A 12184-nucleotide genomic window follows, 5' to 3' on the forward strand; every position below is an offset into this window, starting at 1 on the left:
ATTTCTGTAAATTTTCAGCAATTTCTATTGTCATTTCATTCCTCATTTTAACTTCAACGATACATTACAACCACAATCATCAAAAGAAAGATTGCCCAAGATAAGAGTCACCGTTCTCGCCCTCTTCCTCGACAGCAACTCAGTCGGTGCAGTCGCGATGAGGATGGCCAGCAGAAGCTCCACCACGTCGTCTTCCTCTCCCTAGCGAGGAGGTCTCAGCGGAGCCGTCGTTCCGGTGACGGGTGTTTATCTCGTTCCGGTGATGGGTGTTCTACGAAATGTAAATCCCCCCTCCTGTAAGGGCAAAAGACCATGAACATGCTGGGAGGAGCCCTCAGACCCCCCTTCTGTAAGGGTAAAAGCTCTGAATCAGACTCCATAACTCTTCAAGTTGAATGATGCTACCCACACTGGTGATGCTACCCACGCTGGGAGGAGCCCCCAGACCCTCCTCCTGTAAGGGTAAAAACTCTGAATCAGGCTCCACAACAGTAAATGTGCAGGTCAGTCGGTGCTTGATGGAGGAATGTATGATCTCCTAATGGATGTGCACAGAAGCAGAAATAGAAGGGAGAGAGAGAGAGAGTGAGAGTTGAATGATGCTACCCACGCTGGGATGAGCCCCCAAACCCTCCTCCTGTAAGGGTAAAAACTTTGAATCAGGCTCCACAACAGTCAATGTGCAGGTCAGTCGGTGCTTGATGGAGCAATGTATGATCTTCTAATGGATGTGCACAGAAGCAGAAATAGAAGGGAGAGAGAGAGAGTAAGAGGGTTGATGTTCATTGCCTCCTCCAGGGGAGATATCTTTCTCGGATAATCCTGCAGTGCAGAGACTGGGTGTGCAGAGACTGGGTCTTAAATAATCATCTTCGGGGCACTTAAGTCTTTACAACCGCTCCTTTTCAAGAACCGTCATTTTTTTTGCACCAATGGAGGAGAGGGTACTTAAGTCTTTGCAATCGCATCAAACTCCAACGCTAATTAATGCTGACAAACATGGGGATACGAGACGCACATGCTTACATACGTGGTGCTCTTTGGGACCCCCGATCATGAGATGTAGCTAACTGCCCTGTTGGGGGGGGGGAACATATAACCTGCTTCGCCACCTGAGAGACACTCTCCTTAGTGGTCCTCGCTCTCTTGTTCTTGTGCTCGTTGACGAACGGGATGGTTAAGGGCGTCGAGGTGAGCGAGCACGGCGAGTTATCGGCAAGGGACTACGCCGACCCTCCTCCAGTGCCGCTCGTCGACCCCGAGGAGCTCATGAAATGGTCCTTCTACAGGGCGCTCATCGCTGAGTTCATCGCCACGCTGCTTTTCCTCTACATCACCGTGGCTACCGTGATTGGCTACAATCACCAGTCCGCCACCTCCAACGACCCCTGTGCGGGAATCGGTGTTCTGGGGATCGCGTGGGCTTTCGGTGGGATGATCTTCATCTTGGTTTACTGCACTGCCGGCATTTCAGGTGACTCTCTCTCTCTCTCTCTCTCTCTCTCTCTCTCTCTCTCTCTCTCTCTCTCTCTCGTGGTAATTGAAGCAGAGTACCTAAAAAATCAAAGAGGCCGTGCTCTACCCAAGTGTTCCAGGTAATACATTTCCTTGTTTTTCTTCCGACAAGGTTTTTTGTACAAGAAGACGCAGGATCTTCGTCAACGAGATCAGAGGAACAACATCTCACAGTCCTGGAAAATCAGAGGAGGAAATTTTATATGGTTGTTTTTTTTAAAGGGTCATTTTAACGATACGAATACGATCGGAGAACATATATTATGATAAAAAATCGGTTGTCTTGCTTGTGTGTGTGTGAGGTTTGAACACTAACGGATTTGTTGTGGGATTTTGTTGGTTGTACGTGTGGTAACACCAGGGGGCCACATTAACCCGGCCGTCACGTTCGGTCTCTTCCTAGCAAGGAAGGTGTCTTTGTTAAGGGCGGTGCTCTACATGGTGGCCCAGTGCCTGGGAGCGATCTGTGGTGTAGGACTGGTGAAAGGATTCCAGAAGGCGTACTACGTCCGATACGGCGGGGGTGCCAACGCTCTTGCCCCTGGCATCTCTAAGGGAACCGGTTTGGGGGCCGAGATCGTCGGCACCTACGTTCTTGTCTACACAGTTTTCTCTGCCACCGACCCAAGAGGAACGCCAGGGACTCCCATGTTCCGGTAAGCCCACCACCCTAACCCTCCTCTTTTTTCCTTATCGCACTGGCCCTGCCCATACACCACCCCTCACTGGTACTCGATGGATAGTCCAGTCGATTGAATTGAATTGGGTGGAGGGTCCCGGCCTGGCTTACTAGATAAAGTTGATCACTAATGATGAAAGAGGGGCCACGGCCAGTTCGTTGGGTCTGAAGAGGGGCCACCACACGCTGGCTGGTATCAATCAATGAATGTTAATTTTGCATAATTGGTTTGGAACAGGTTCTGGCACCACTGCCAATCGGGTTCGCAGTGTTCATGGTTCACCTGGCAACCATCCCCATCACCGGCACCGGCATCAACCCCGCCCGCAGCTTAGGGGCTGCCGTCATCTACGATCATGACTCTACCTGGCATGAACATGTGAGACCCTATTTATCACCCTTCTTTCAAACTCCGAAACCAATATATCCCGCTTTCCCTTTGTTTTTTTTTTTTAGCCTCGCTCTATCTGACAGCCATGGAATTTTGCAGTGGATCTTCTGGGTGGGACCATTTATTGGAGCTGCCATAGCCGCTGCTTATCACCAGTACATACTCAGAGCCTCTGCCAGAGCTGTGGGTTCATTAGGCAGCAACCCCAACGTCTAGAGCCCGCAGCACAACCCCCCCCCCCCCCCCCCCCCCCCCCTCTCTTTCTCTACGTGTATCCTTTTTTCTTTTTCTTTCTTCCCCTAAAAACTGCTGTGCAGAGTAAACAGAAAAAAGATAAAAGGAAAAAGAGTAATGGAAGAAACAGAAAAAGATTTTTACGTGGTTGGTTCGGTTAAGACCTGTGCCTACATCCACGAACTCAACTATTGCCTCTTATTCCACTTACTTGTTACAATTGTCATACATTGCTTGGTATTTATAAGCATAACCAAATCTCAAGAAATATTATGCCAGCGAGAGTACATGTTACAGATAATTTGAAATCAAAAGGTATCATTATCCTCCTTTATCCGTAACTTTTTCTCTTTCATCAAATGTTTCTTTATTGTTGAATTTGCTAGATAACCGCACGTCCTCTACTATTGCTGACCTGTCCTACTTTTTATTTCTAAAGACCTCAATAAATTGAGCTGGCCTCTTGATATCATCCGGATACTCAGCATTATCTTTAATACGCTCCCTCAAACTAGGTATGGGGTGTAACCACAAACCAAGTTTGATTCTCAGATTAAAAAAGGATCCGCGAGTAAGGGGCTTTGTAAAAATGTCAGCCACTTGAAGATGGAAAAGAATGAACTGTGTTTCAAGTTGTTGTGCAACCTTTTCGTGTACAAAATGATAATCAATGGCAATATGTTTGGATCGACTATGAAAAACTGGATTGACAGTCATATATAGCGCCGAAAGATTATCGCAATATATGGTGGGAACTTGAGTAATATGTACTCCCATATCTTTAATAATGTATGTTATCCATGTCATTTCTGCTGTTGTGGATGCTAGTGCACGATATTCAGCCTCTGAACTTGAGCGAGACATAGTAGGTTGTCGTTTAGCACTCCATGATATACAATTTCCTCTAAAAAAAAACACAATATCCAGTGGTAGATTGACGAGTAAAATGACATCCTGCCCAGTCTGCATAGCGTAAAGAACAAGGAGATTATGTGTAAGTAGCCGGATGGCGTAGCTGAGAGTGCCCTTGATGTATCTCAATATCCGTTTTACCAATTGAAAATGAAAATGAGTTGGGGCATGCATGAATTGGCAGACATGGTTTACACTATAACATATATCTGGCCGTGTGAAAGTTAAGTACTGCAAGTGTCCGACTATGCTTTGATAGAACTGAATATCGAGGAATGGTGGATTGATAGAAGGAGGTTGAATGTGGTTGACCATAGGTGTACTGATAGGTTTGCAATCAGTCATTTGGGCCTTTTGGAGAATTTCTTTGGCATAACGCTCTTGATCTAAGAATATCCCGTCTTTGAACGCGGTGACTTGAACACCAAGAAAATGATGAAGTTGCCCCCAAATCCTTCATAGCAAATTCTTTGCTAAGGTTGTCGATAATTTCAAAAAGAAAACCAGTGTTGTCTCCAGTGATAATAATGTTATCAACATATAATAGTAAAAATATTGTCCCATGAGTTGTATGGCAAATGAATAAGGATGGATCAGCTGTACTACAAAAAAAACCCATTGTTAGGAGGAAGGAACCAAACCTATCAAACCAGGCCCATGATGACTGTCGTAGCCCGTATAATGCTTTCTTAAGTCGACATACATGTGAAGGTTTAGATCGATCTTGAAATCCTGGAGGTTGAGCCATGTATACTAGTTCATCAAGATTTCCATGTAAGAAGGCATTTCTTACATCCAGCTCGCTTATTGTCCATTGACGTGTGATGGCTACGGTGAGAGCAATTCGAATGGTAGTGGGTTTTATGACTGGCGAAAAGGATTCCAAAAAATCAACATTTGAAAAAATCCTTGGGCAACTAACCGAGCTTTAAGTCGATCCAAAGATCCATCAGCATGAATTTTTGCCTTGAAAACACATCTACAACTGACGACATTGTAATGAGGTTGATGAGGAACTAACTCCCATGTGTTATTGTCATGTAACACTTTTATTTCATCAAGCATCGCTTGTCGCCATCCAGGATGTTGTAATGCTGCCTTTGTAGTTCGAGGTTCTTGAGGAAGAATAACATTTGAGACAGTGAGGGCATATTTAGGATTAGGCTTGCTAATTCCAGATTTACTCCTTGTAATCATATGATGAGTATTGGAAGACACCAACTCTGATGAAACTCCATTAGTTGATTCTTTCGTTGAGACAATGGGTGTTTGTTCAGATGGTGGTATTGGAGCCGAGTTTTCAATGATGTGGTCTGTGGAGTGCTCATTCTCTGAAATATGACTGGAATTTTGTTCTTCTATGGAACATGTGCTTAAATTACGACTATCCAAAATGGTTTCGGATATCGTTGGTTGAGGATGTTCTGTCCATTTTTCAAAATTGTAACCATCAGATTGCCTGGAGTCTATAGTGACATTGTTTTGTTGGAAAGGAAACCTGTTTTCATTAAATAAAACGTGTCGACTGATGTAAACTCTTCCGGTAGGCAAATGGAAGCATCAATATCCTTTATGTAAGGAGCTATATCCCATGAATACACATGGGAGAGATCTGGCTTGAAATTTGTTTTGATTGTAGTCACGTAAGTGAGGAAAGCATAGGCAGCCAAAAACCCGAAAATAATCATAAACAGGGTTTTGATTAAAAACCTTGTGAAAAGGGGACTCCATGTTCAGTGTTGTGGAAGGAGTCCTATTAATGACCCATATGGCTGTTTGGAAGGCTTCAACCCAATATCTCAAAGGCATATTACTATAAAAAATCATTGCAAGCCCAAGTTCCACTATAGTACGATGATATCGTTCAACATGTCCGTTTTGCTCTGGAGTTTTGGGGCAAGAAAAATGGTGTTCTATACCAAAGTCACACAGATATTGAGCAAAGACATTACTAGTAAACTCTCCTCCTGCATCTGATTGAAAATTTTTGATTCTCTGTTGGAATTGATTAATCACCAATTGATGGAAATCTCGAAAACAGCTAAAGAATTCAGATTTGTTTTTTAAGGAAAAAAACCCAGACATATTTGGAGAAATCATCTACCATGACAACATAATATTTAAATCCTTGGAAAGATGTAGTCGGAGCTGGGCCCCATAGATCACAATGAATCTTCTCAAGTACATGAGAGGATATTTTATTTGAAAGAGGAAAAGGCAACCGTGTGGACTTAGCCATAACACAGCTAGAACAAAGTTCCTTATTTTTATTTCCACTTATGGAAATCAAACCTTTCTTATGTAGAGAATTAATAAGGTCCAATTAAGTTGATATGCCCCAATCGCTGATGCCATGTCTTGATGTCGACGATTCGTTGTCGATTGGAGAAGAAAGCTTGGTTCTGACTTGAGTTATTCAGAACATATAAATCCCCTTTCCTGTTGCCCGTTGCCATGACTTTCTTCGTGCTCTTGTCCTTTATTTTGAAATGATCATCATAAAATTCAAAGAACAACTTTTGATTAGTAGTCAATTGTCCAACTGAAAGCAAATTCTTTCTTATATTCGGCACGACAAGAACATTATTAAGCTTCAATTTGCCTTTATCAGATTCCAGAACAATAGATCCTATATGGGATATATTCAACAGATTTCCATCTCCTACCATAATACAATCAGATCCTTGATAAGGAATAACATGCTGAAGTTTACCTGGATCAACAGTCATATGGGCACTTGCTCCTGTATCAGGGAACCACCCGTCATCGGCTCTTTCAGAGATCTTCATGGCAGAAAGTGCTTGAGGAACATCATTTGCCTGGTACATCTGGTTGAAACGATGATAACAACGTATAGCCGAATGGTTTGGCTTTGAACATATTTGGCAGATCATGCCTTTTCTGATATCCGTTCCATATTTTTTTCTCTTTGCTGATCATGCTTAAAAGAGTTGACTTCTTTATGCTGATTCGGGTTTTGAAAATCTTTACGCTGATTTGGGTTGTGAAAACCTCCCCTTGAAAAATTTTGCCCGTTGTGAGCAAATCCTCTCCCTCGTGAGGAAAAATTCTGTTTTCCTCCATATTTTCCTGAGTTTCTATTATCATATTGTTGTCCAAAAGGAGCATTTCTGGCTTTATCATGTTGTCCAATAAAGGCAACATTTTGATTTTGAGAAAATGATGGCTGAAGGTTCCTGTAAGTCTCATGGCCTTGCAGAAGTGCCACAAGTTGTTTATATTCAGGAATCGGTGGCTTCATCATAGATGTTACGAAAGCTTCATATTCATTTTCAAGGTCATTAAGTAAAGAGAAAACTTTGTTACGATCTGGAACAGGCTTTCCGATGGCAGCTAACTCATCACAAATACTCTTAAAAGAAGTAATGTATTCGGATAAAGATTGTACCCCTTTTCTGGTGGATTGAAGTTTCTGTAGAAGATAACATTCTCGCTCCTGCGAGTCTAAAGCGAAAGCTTCTTCGAGTGTCGACCATACTTGAGCAGATGTCTCAAGACCAACGATGAGACTAAGGACTTATTCGGTCAAAGTACCAGTTATCCATCCATGTAGGAGGCGATCAAATTTTTGCCAGCAAGAATAGTCAGGATTGATTACTTGAACACCTTCTTTGTCAATAAACTGACTGGGTATTTCTGAAGATGGATCGATGAAAGTTTGCATATCTTGACTGTCAATCAATCCAAGCAATTGGGTTTTCCATAATAGGTAATTGGAATAGTTGAGTTTAAAGGAAACAAAGTTTGACACATTTAGGGTAGAAGGATACGGGTACTTGGTTTGAGACTGTGAAGAATTGGATGAAGAGGCCATTAGGCTTTGATACCATAAATAGAAAAAAGATAAAGGAAAAGGAGCAATGGAAGAAACAGAAAAGGATTTTTACGTGGTTCGGCTAAGACCTGTGCCTACATCCACGAACTCAACTATTGCCTCTTATTCCACTTACTTGTTACAATTGTCATACATTGCTTGGTATTTATAAGCATAACCAAATCTCAAGAAATATTATGCCAGCGTATATGCCAGAGTATATGTTACAGATAATTTGAAATCAGAAGGTATCATTATCCTTTATCAGTAACTTTCTCTCTTTCATCAAATGTTTCTTTATTGTTGAATTTGCTAGATAACCGCACGTCCTCTGCTATTGCTGACCTGTCCTATTTTTTATTTCTAACGACCTCAATATGTTGAGCTGGCCTCTTGATATCATCTGGATACTCAGCATTATCTTTAATACAGAGGGCTCGGAAGAGAGCCTCATCATCTCGCAAGGATTTATATCAACACATTGCAAACTCACTTGTGAATTCTGCAATGACCAAATGCAAATCCACAACTGTGGATGAAGCAAGCAATAAAAACCAAATTTGTCTATGCAAATACAATTTCCTGGTGGGTTTTTGAAACAATTGGTATACAAAATATACGAACGTTCTTAGTCTAAAGCAGCCAATAAATTAGGGCTGGGCCACGGTCTCTTGATCAATGTCTATTTTGCTGCCCTTGCGTTGTAGTTTTTAATGGATATTGATAATACCAAGTCATCCATCATCGACATTAACTACGCACTCGAAATTTCCCCCACCTGAAATTCCAAGTTCAACAAAATAAACCTTTTATTATAAAAAGGGAAAAATGGGGTTTCTGTGCGGCTGATCTTGGCGTGGGGTGGGCGGGATCCCACGATCTCGTCTCATAGCATCAGTTACATGGTTGTTATGCCCAATTCCAGACGTTCATCCACCGCTTTTTCATTTTTCAAAAGAAGGGCTTTTAGGGGCGAAAAGGAAAGCAGAGGGATAAAACAAATGCCAATAGCTCTATCGCGGGCAGCTACAAGTGGATCATCATGTCCAAAATCAAACACATATCTAACAAACACAACCTTTTCTCAAGAATCAAGTATCGAACAAACACATTTTCCCACAAATCCACTTATAAGGGCACGTTTGAAAACAAGAAAGATATATGAAAAGTGATGCAAAATGAAAAGTTGGTGGCTAATTTTCCAACCCGTATAAATGAGATAGACTTTTTCGTTAAGAGAGTTTCTCTAAAAAGTACATTTTTTGATAAGAAACATTCCTCTATAAAAGGTGAAGAAATATTTCCTACCAAAAGAAAATTTATTTTTACACTCCCCACCACTTATCTCACCACCCACCATCTCACCATCACCACCACCATCCATCTCACCACCACCACCCACCATCTCACCATCATCACCACCATCACCATTACCCTCCTCCTCTCTCTCATTTTTTCACTATTTTTTTCACGCTACACAAACAAGCCAAAAACTTTCTTTTAAAAAACTTCTCATATCAAAAACTCTCACAGGCAAAACTTTTTTTCCTATGAAAGTTTCTCTCTTCCAAACGTGCCCTAAGGAGGTGCTTGTTTTATGCCTTTTCTTATGAAAGAGTCTCTCTCTTTCATAAGAAATAGGGTCTCTTTACTACGAAGAATAAATAAACATATCTATAAGAAATATATGGTGGGACTTACATAATAAATGAAAAAAAACACAGTTTTTTTGTTCCCTCCCTTCAAGAAGCACTTTCATTCCAAAGTGGCAACTCTTTTAAATGAAAGAGGTTTCCCATGTGTAGGTAGGTGTAACAAACGTCCCCTTTCGTTTGCATCATCCAGAAACCAAATGCACCAAATAAAGTGTGTTTCCAAGGGCCCGTTTGTGGTGACCCAAACACAAGAGTCTCTTTCTTCTCGGAAAAGGCAACCCTGTTTTCAACTGTCACCTCCCCCCCCCCCCCCCCCCCCCCGATCAACAACATCCGAAGCTCACACTGACATGATGCCATCTGCTGGGGAAGCCTTTTCTCGTGGAAAAAGGCAAGTGGGGGTATTTTTGTAGCTGTGCTGCTTTTATCAAGAAAAGGGTTGTGACAGTTGTCCCTTCCCCCTTAAGGAAACAAACGGGCCCTTAGGCATCTATACATAGAAACCAGACTATTATGAACTCAAAATTAATGAAAAGGATACCTAAAAGAATATATGTAAAAACTCAAAACCTCGATTTTTTTTACAAACTTAAATCTTCTTTTTCTAAAAGCAAACACAGTGGAAGACTTTACCTTTAAAATTATTTGTATTTTGAAACACATGTTTCAAACAAGGATTCAAATTCACAGAACAATTTGCATACTTATACCAAAAACATGAAGATCATTCATTTTGCAAACTATGAGTTTACAAAATACATCATATCTGCACACAACAAAGTTCAACAATTCAAAACAACACCCAGAAGCAGTCTCAGGTGTCCAAAATTCCACAAGTCCTCCGCACCAATCCATTCCGCCAAGACATCTCTTGTAAAACAATTCAAGTAATGGGGTGAGTCTAGGGATGCAAGAGACAAGGTCTCCACCCCTGCCCTGTCTCAAAATTCTACCCTCCATCCCCGCACGGGTTTGATTTTAACCTCCATCCTTGCCTCCATTCCTGTTTCATGTCCTCCATCCCCTATCCAAATGGGGCGAGGCGGCGCGGGGCCCCATTTCCCCAGGTCCACTACCATCCCTAAAGAAGGAGGTCGAACGGTCGAAGGATGTTTTAATTATTTTACTAACGGGGATTGGGGATAGGGCAGGGTAGAGGAACGCATAAGTCCATCCCCGCCTCCATCCCCGCATGAGTTTTGATTTTAACCTCTATCCCCGCCTTCATCCTCGGTCCAAACTGGGCGAGGCGGGGCAAAGCCCCATTTTCCATCGATCCACTACTATCTCTAGGTGAGACAACAACACGTCTCAGCATAATCCAACACTCAACACAGCTCACAAGACTAGCATAACAAGCATCTGCGTTGGAAAGCACACCAAGGTAAAAACTCAAATCCTAACACTGAAGGAGTCGACCTTCAAGTTAACTCACCCTCAAGAGAAAAAACTTAAAAGAGTTGACCCGCCTATATAGGGGTCAACCCTCAAAACTGAACCAACAATGTTAAGCAAAGAAGAGTTGACCCGCTTAACACCCGGGTTGACTCACATGCCAAATAGAACATCTAAAGAAAAAAACTCAAAAGGAGTCAACCTGGCTGAATCAGGGGTCGACCCTCAACTGGAGCTAACTCACTCTAAATGAACAAGGAGGGGTTGACCCTACAAATCCCAGGGGTTGACCCTTCAAATCCCATAGGTCGACCCTCAAAACATAACATAATATACCACAGAAAAAGAGTCGATCCTTCCAACTTAGGAGTCAACCTGTAGTGAAACTGACTGACACAAACAAGAGTTGACCCTCCCAAATTAGGAGTCAACCCGTAGTGAAACTGATTGACACAAACAAGAGTTGACCCTCCCAACTCAGGGATCGACCCTTAGTCTAATTGAACCACTAACTGACATAAGGAGGAGTCAACTCTCCCAACTCAAGAGTCGACCCTCGATCTAACAGAATTACCATGTTAATAGAAGAAGGATCACCTAACTCAAAGGTCAACCCTCCAGCTAAAAAAACATATTGGGAGTTGACCTCTCACAAAGGTGTCGAACTCTGATTCCAGCAACCACCACACACAAGAAAAAACATTGAGGTATCGACTCCCAACTCAAGACAAATCGACCCTCTGGTGCCTATGCACCAAGCAAACGATCTCATGCCATGTCTACCTACATGCATGAATATTTTATTAATTTGTTTCATTTAATTATTGTTTCATTATATGTTATGCTCCACACACATGTATTATTATGATCCTGACTACCTTTATAGGGGCACCACTTCTTGGAAACTTGGGTATCACTGGGCTATTCATGGGGTGTTTATTCATCCATTTTATTTATAAAATTTTTGATAGTCATCGTGATGCTTGCACTAGAGTTCAGGATTCTTTGTCAAGGCATCTCTTTCCTTGAGATCCAGAGTCTGAGACCTTATCCCTCTCCTTGTAGTCAACATAGTACACTACTAGGTATACTGCAACAACTCTGCCTCTGCCTCGAGTATCAGAGCCTGGTGTTCTCTAAGCTTCGTGGTGGAGAAATAATCCCTTAGATCTAAATGATAGGAGCACGGTCAACTGTCCCAAAAATTATCCTGCGAGGTTGATGCATGCTTGTTCACATCCAGAAGAAAACCCGACGAGCATAAACAATCATTTAGTGTAGTTTATTATTAAACTATTAATATGACAAGCAAGTTTAAGCTACAAGAAAACCTGACAAGCATAAACAATCATTCAGTGTACCTTGTTATTAAAATATTAATTCATTATGCATTATACAATACCCTCTTGATATTACGACCCCATGCCCACACAAGCCACACTCAGGGTCAACACCTCAAATTTGACATATATGTTCATGTCTTAAGCAATCCTCTACATATTCTCAACCTTGCAATAGAAATTCATGCTTACATAGGCACACTATTATGTATTGTCACACTTGTAATA

The 12184-nt window shown here is 41.9% G+C and overlaps 1 protein-coding gene across 1 annotated transcript in view; it reads right to left on the reverse strand.

Moving 5' to 3' along the window:
* Positions 1-12184, reverse strand: part of LOC149819548 (zinc finger, C3HC4 type family protein) — a 138298-nt gene that overhangs the window by 78673 nt on the left and 47441 nt on the right. The window lies entirely within an intron of this gene.

Source organism: Nuphar pumila, chromosome 13 (genome assembly GCF_984573655.1).
Source record: "Nuphar pumila chromosome 13, dmNupPumi1.hap1.1, whole genome shotgun sequence".
In the NCBI taxonomy this organism is placed as follows: domain Eukaryota; kingdom Viridiplantae; phylum Streptophyta; class Magnoliopsida; order Nymphaeales; family Nymphaeaceae; genus Nuphar; species Nuphar pumila.